Source organism: Apium graveolens, chromosome 8, assembly GCF_009905375.1.
Source record: "Apium graveolens cultivar Ventura chromosome 8, ASM990537v1, whole genome shotgun sequence".
Classification (NCBI taxonomy): Eukaryota; Viridiplantae; Streptophyta; class Magnoliopsida; order Apiales; family Apiaceae; genus Apium; species Apium graveolens.
This window is the reverse complement of record NC_133654.1, coordinates 234,133,954-234,141,615: the sequence shown is the minus strand read 5'-3', so window position 1 is coordinate 234,141,615 and position 7,662 is coordinate 234,133,954. Positions and strand designations below refer to the sequence as shown.

The 7,662-nt window shown below is 32.3% G+C and overlaps 1 long non-coding RNA gene across 2 annotated transcripts; it reads left to right on the top strand.

The window, feature by feature from the left end:
* The first annotated feature begins 715 nt into the window (after positions 1–715).
* Positions 716–7,322, top strand: LOC141678171 (uncharacterized). 2 transcript variants are annotated; one of them, XR_012557625.1, is made up of 6 exons: positions 716–859; positions 981–1,058; positions 1,920–1,964; positions 3,716–3,808; positions 3,965–4,047; positions 6,500–7,322. It is a non-coding gene; the product is annotated as an uncharacterized LOC141678171 (long non-coding RNA). The 2 variants fall into 2 exon arrangements; XR_012557626.1 differs by lacking the exon at positions 6,500–7,322 and adding an exon at positions 5,115–5,955.
* Positions 7,323–7,662: the final 340 nt, after the last annotated feature.

Genomic DNA, 7,662 nt, shown 5'->3' with positions numbered 1-7,662 from the left:
CTTGGAGGAAAGAGAATCATCTGCATCAAAAACTGAGGTATACATTGTAAGAACCCTGATTTTTGTAATATTTTAAAACTTCTGTGAATAGTAACTTGAGCTAATTAAGTAATACGTATGGGGATCATCATTAAATGAATAGTGGAATTTTGAGAATCCGAGATCATATTCTTGTTTATCGAGGAAAATAAGTGAATGTAAAAGCTGACGGAATTCGAAGATTCACAATTATACTACGTGTTTTCGTATCCGTAAAGAATGGCGTAGAACCGGGAATACTACGTGAAATAAATAATATATCAAGGTATTTCTATGATCAAGAGAAGGAATGGAATTGGTTATAGGATTATAAGCGATAAAAGAAATCGCTACGAAACAAGTCGTTATACGTGGAAACTATCGGAATGGAACGACGATTGCATTTACGATAAATAAACGAATGAGAAATTAAATCCCATGCAAGTTGGCCATGCATAACCAAGTCCTAACTAGTAGTTAGGAGTGTAACTAGATGATTAGAAGCTAACTAGAATAGTTAGTGGAATAGTGTTGAATAGTGATGGGAGACAACAAGTACACAAGCCATACTTCTCCCTTTTCTCACTTCACCACACAATCAAACCAACTCATACCTTTGCCAAATTATTGTCAAATCTGCTGCATACATCCCATATATTCATTATACACTCCCACACTTTAGCCACAAAAGAAAACAACCACTTTTCCCTCACTTAAAGCTCTCCTATTTTTCATTCCAGCAGTTCGGATTTTCTGAGCAAGGGAGAAAGAAAAATTCATAACTCAAAATATACTCATTCAAATATCATGAAATTTTTACCATAGCTTTTCTATATCATGGGTAATATTCGTACCAAATTTCAGTCTCAAATTATATTTTTTCAATTTTATAAAAATGTTTGAATGAGGTGCTGAAAGGTAACTCCGAAATTTTAACTTGTTTCCTTGTTTTGTTTCTTAAGGATCTAGCCCTTCTAAGTGTTTTCTAAGAAAACCAAGCCTCAATCATCCTAGTACTAACCTTCCTAGTATCCAAGAAGGTATAACTTTCAACCTTTTAAGGTTTTATGGTTGAATTTAAGAGTTATGTTTGTTGTAGTGTTAAGATCCAAAGGATTGTGTTTGTTTGAGTTTGTATTGATTATGTTCTTGCTAAAGACTTGAGATGTTGAGTTGTAATCCATGTATGTGGTACTATATAGAGCATATAAGGTTCATGTGGGTGGATCTTGAGAAGTACTTGTGTTTATGATGGTTATAGGTAGTGATTGTGTTAAGATCAAGTAGTAGAAATTGAGTTTGGGCATTCTTGCACTTGATCTGTTTTCTGCAGGACATTCGGCCATGAAAATTGTTAAAATTTGAAAACCACTGGCCATGAGCAGATAGATCTTGTTTTTTTGTTTCTATACATGTGTAGATCATCATGAGGAGATTTACGGTTTAGGAGTTATGGTCGTTTTAGTGTAAAATATTTCTGCGATTAGCCAACTGCACTTAAGTCCACTTGCATGGTGATTTTGAAGGACTTAAAATAATTTCGAGATTCTGGAAAAATTATGAAAAATGGATATGATAGTAGAGAAGACTGTCCAAAAAGAATTTTGAGAAAATATTAATTTTTAGATTTTATAAAAATATTTTGGTAAAGCGAGCGCAAGCGAAAAACGCATAAAAACCTAGTTTTGACGCGCGTTTTCTCACGTTCGAGCTTAAAACTCAAAATGGACTTTCTAAAGCGAACGATCGATTTCAAAACTCGGCCATGTTATAAAGTGAGAATATAAGTATTGAGAATGTGACGATCGGAGATTCGTTATACTTGAGTAGTTGCGAAAGTTGCTTAATAAAAGCGAGACGTTAATCGCGTACTAACTTAGACCGTTGGTTCTTGTTTATAGATCGCCAACCAAACACCAGATACCATACCACTTCGATTACTCGAGGCAAGTTTTCGAAACCCTATCTCATACTATCCATGCTATATATATACTGTTGTGATATTGATGCCATGATTTACAGTTCAAATATATATATGCTTGTCTATGATATCAATGCATACGAATTATGCGATTGTTTACGAAAACAAATTTCGTTTTACACGAGTATGAGAAGTTGAAACGTATTTCAAATATAATATATGATAATGGGAGTTGAAGATATTTTAATAACGATTTAATTCCGGAGAGAGCCGGACGCGAAAGATTTCTATTTCGATAAACAAAGTACGTTCGCGTAATATATATATCAAGCAAACGATTGAGATTTTGACTTAAACTTCGAGAAATATTGGTTTATTCATTTAAGGGACACCCTTACTTGATTGATTATTTTATAAAGCGATATTTAAGGGATTATTAAATATCCAGAAAGTATTTAAAAATATACTGAATAGTTTATAAATAATTTCACGTTATTTAATAAAGATTTAACTATTCAAAGAGCAATTATAGGATACCAAATCATGTTTTGATTATTTGATTAAGGTGTCTCCATTCGTTGGACCTTATTCACAAAATATTTTGTATTTAAGGTTTTTATTAATTCATTGAACCTTAATTAGAAATACTTTGTACTTAAGATTTTATCAATTCATTAAATCCCTCTTATATAATTATGAGACCTTAGATATTTAATATCTTCGGACTTCTAAAAACTTATTTAAAAATAGACATAATTCCCAAAGGTACTTTCTAAATTATTCAAAACTCTTGAAAGAGATTAATCATTTGAAACGTATCAAAACCTTAGGGAACTTAGTCTTGAAGCATAAGAGTTTTGCTTCCTCGTTCAATAAAGAACAAGTGAGTAATATACGTGTCACCCTACTACAGATAGGGATTTGAAAATGATTTTAAATTCAAAAATCCGACAACTCCCAAAGATCAATTGAGTTAAAAGTGATGAATAAATCATCTTATTTAAAGGTCAACTTTTAACGACCTATTCCTTCGAAAAAGGATTTTGAGCAAAAGATATAATTGTTTTGGGACTGGAATGTGGCCTGCCCGGTACGGAGTGGTATCAGGCAGTGACCAGGCGCGGAGTGGCGCATTATGCAAGCGCGGAGTGGCGCATTGTACGGTTATATGGTCTATGTGACCATTGACTTTCGGACTTGCACGGCAATGGGCAACCACCGTGTAGTGTCTTGATGAGCCCAAAGGCGGCTAGGTTTGTATTCCTTCTACTAGTAGAGAAAATTTCGTATTCGGCTGATCACCGATACGTGGTTTATTCCAGTATAGTCCCTTTCTTCCATTTTGGAAAAACTGTTGTGAAATATACAACAGAGAGCCGATAAGGCTGAGTTTAAAACAAGGATATTGATGAATATATATCAAATCCATTTGAGAAATCTGCCCATAAGGCTGAGTTTTAAATTGGGATGTTGATGAATATATATCACACCCATTTGAGAATCTTGGTTCGAGTAACATCTTAAGATTTTGAAATAAAATGAGTACGAGTATAAAATGATTTTGAGAAAGAGATGGATACAAGTATTCAGTGGATATATTATTGTAGTTGATTTTGAGAATATTATAAATTTGACAAGCATATAAACTTTCAGAACGCTTTGGAGATACAAAGTATAATTATTGGTTTTATTTATCCTTACATACTTAATTATGAGGATTTATACCTTGCTGAGCTATAATGCTCACCCTTGCTTTTATATATCATATCACAACAGACTACCAGCATGGATCAGACCAGGACTGCTGTCCGTAGGCGGGTAAGGAAAGCTCGTGAGTTCTGTAGGCTTTTTGTGCGCTAGCCCCGTCAGGTAGATAAGTGGAGATGATTTATTTGCTACTGTTTCCAAGCGTATAACCTGTGTGTATGTGAGTTTGAATAAAAGGTCGAGTAATATTGTGAAAAGAGAATTATTTAATTAATAAGTGATCGTAACGACCCGAATTCACAACCTTGGATGACACAGATGATGAAGATGAAAATGAAGAATATGAAAGTTATGCTCTTATGGCCTTGGAGGAAAGAGAATCATCTGCATCAAAAACTGAGGTATACATCTTAACCACCATTGATCTGAATGCCTTTCAATATAAAGAAACTGTTGAAAGATTAGTATGGAAATGTTTCACATTCACACAAGTATGGTGGCTGCCATTGAGGAAATGAATAGACTATCTAAAGTGAATGAGAAATCGGAAATAGAAAAATAAGAACTAGAACTGCAGTAGGCAGGAAAATGAATATCTTGAAAATAAGATAAAATGTGGAGAGGAGATAGAGATTGCACTAAGAGAAAAGATTGAGAAAATGAACTCAAACTTAAATCATTTAAAAATACTTCTGAATTAGTTGGCAAATATCATGAAAAGAACAAACCTTGTGCTAATGTGACAATTGGGGTGGACTATGAGGCTAGTTCATCTCAAAAGAAAAATCAAATTGATAAAGTCAAAGAAAGTGTAAACACAGAAGTTCATGTTGTGCTTCAAAAGGTGAATGCACCCTTGTTCAAATCCTGTGAGGTGAATTTCAGTGAAGAAGAGCTCATCATCAAGAAAGAAATTACAGATGAGGATGAAAGCAAGAAAAGTGTCAAATCAACTATCAACACTGAAAGTGGGAAAAAGCCTAAGATCGGTCCAGTTCTGAAGACACCTAAACGGAAGCAAAGAACGAAAGCTCAGGGAAGAAAAAAAAAGAACAGAAATGAAAAGACAAGAGTTAACAAAACTAACAATTATGCTTATGTTGCAAATACCCTTAGAAAATAGTATCAAAAATCAGGTTCAACGAATCACCTACCTCATCTTTGTAAAAATACTGTTAGTAAGCTAAAGTATAGAGTATGCAAGTACAATGAAGCACTAAATCCTTATTTTCTTGTGAGAAGTTTGATTACATTCCTTGTAACAAGGTCATGACTAGCTGTCATAAACCAAGAAAATATCTAAAAGAAATCAACCTTGGATCTGAGGTCAAAAATGAGAATACTAATCAACCTAAGAAAACTGTACCTTTTGATAACTCAAGTTCTACTCCTGATAACTCTGCATAGAAGAAGAATATGTCCAACACTGCCTGTGTAGCTAAAAACACTTAAAACTCATTGTGTGCAGGGCAAAAAAATAAAGTCATGTGGATCATTGATGGTTGTTATTCCAGACACATGATAAAGACATGATATCACAGTTTGAGGAGATGGTTGGTCATTTGGTAACCTTTGAAGACAACAACAAAGGATTCACAATAGGATATATGTTAAACTACTAAATTGTTAAATTACTAGACATAATTTATTTATCCTACTAAATTACGACCATATGTTATCTTATTATTTTTATTATAAATTTATTGTAATTATTATATATTTATATAAATATTTAAAATTATAATATAACGGGATAAATAAAATTTTTAAATATTAACAGGAGATCGTTCATTGCAGGTGATTTAAGCTAGTATAACTAATAACAGTGAAACACGCTTGATTCAGAGCAAATTTTATACTGATATATATGTACTGTTATATCCAATGGATTTAATTACTCCCGTTGGAGAGCTCTTAGTCATCTATTTTACTTGAAATCTTAGTGATTAGGGGCATATAAGAGAACTTTGTTTATGAATCAGTATACATAACATATACAAATACTGTTGTAAATACCAATGAAAATGGTACATTGAGTGACTGTAAAAATTATGCTTATCACAAGGTTATTTCTCAATATCTACATCAGGTTGGCCCCATAAAATGGGGAACTAATTAAGCTGAAGAATATCCTATTGTCAGCATCAATTTTACTAGCTAACATAAACAGATAAATAATATGTAATGTAGACTACAAAATTATAACTATTTAATATACCAAGAGACTGTACACTGACTTTGTACCTTTAGATCTTTTGTGTCTGCGAATTGGGGTCTGTTTTATCTCCAAACAGGAAGGAAGGAAACACTTGACATACTGATTTTCTAACTATTTAATTGTAGAGTTAAGTGGCCATACTTCCGACAAAATAGGACTAATCGGATTTATTTTGGTTTGGTTGTTAGCATGAAATAGTTTAGCTGGTAAAAAATTGCAGGTTCTAATTACCTGCAACTGTTCTACACCATCTGACTTGTCACTAGTTGCTTATCGAGAACAGTCTCCTTATGGCCAATTTAAACCTGTTATGAGCAACAAAATGATCTGTAGATAACAATCTGAAAATTATATATCATAAACACAAGAAAAACATGACATATATCTTAAAATTTAACCATATGTTTAACACCTTAAGTTTTGAGATATTTAAGGTATTACGAGCATAACAGTACTCAAAAAAATTCTTGAATTCATACTAAATTAAACATAAAGACTCCCACAAAAAAATTCTTGAATTTCAATTTATAACCCGAATCCCTTTCCGCGACACAACTGTATCATACAAATTCTTCAGTGATACCAGCTTATTCTTGATTAGCTCTATCTCCTTCAAATTGTTTGTACCTCTGCAGATACCTCCTCAATGGTCCTGCGAAGTTCTCCATACCAAGATTTTGCATAGCCCAACAAATATCGTCTCCACTTAAGATCTTGCGCTTATCCTCCCGACATTTCTCAGAAGCTTCTTCAGTGATAAAACATATGAACTCAGATACACACTCTTGCATAGTTTCTTTGCCTTCTTTCGAGATTTTCGCATTAGGTGGCAGAATCTGCTTCATGATCCGCCCAATGTTTGCTATAGGTAACCGAAGATCTTGTTCAGCTATGTATTGGTCAGGATTTGAGGAGCCACCACCAGAATTATCAGCCATTTTCTAGGGGAAGTTGAAAAAATTTGATATTATAATTTGGCTTTAGCTATATGTCACCATTATGCACTCAAAATATGTATAAAATATATAAAATTAAACATCTATATGTAGAGTGTCTCTATATGTAATGATGAATGTGAATCAAATGTACAATGCTGGATACTTGGAATGGTATCTGTTATGCTGCTACTATTTTTAATTTTAAAGTATTTGGACGATGCAGATTCTGAACCGTTAGACATCTTACAATCCTAATTTCTTTTCAAATTTACAGATAAAAAAATATTAATTTAATAATACATTTCCACTTATATCTATTAATATAAATTCATGAATTTATATTCTTACTCGACCCTTATTTATACAATTTGAGGGGTAATTTTGCAATAGCATCAATATATTTACATTGAAAGTCGGGAAAAAAAATTCTCATATCTTCTTTTTATTAATTTTTCCTACTGAATACTTTCAATAGTATTTTTTCTATTTTTGTCAATTCTCTTTCCTATTTAAAAGTGGTATCATACATTAAAATATAAGAAGTTTACTTTTCAAATGAATGGTAATATTAGTTGTATAAATTAGTTAGGAGCAAGGTGAAACAACTAGTATTCTTAATATTTTTTGGAGTTGTAAGTTTTATATTATTCAAATATTTTGATGATGATTATTATAGATATTTTTAAATGTAATATATTGTTAAGGATGTTAAAACTGAGGAGATTTTGAAGTTTAAATGGGGTTATAAAATATTACTACTTATATCTTAAGTTAAAACCAAATGATCATATGGAAAAACTAAAAACACATAATGATAAATTATTGAGAACATCTTTGTACTTTACGTATACATTTTGGGT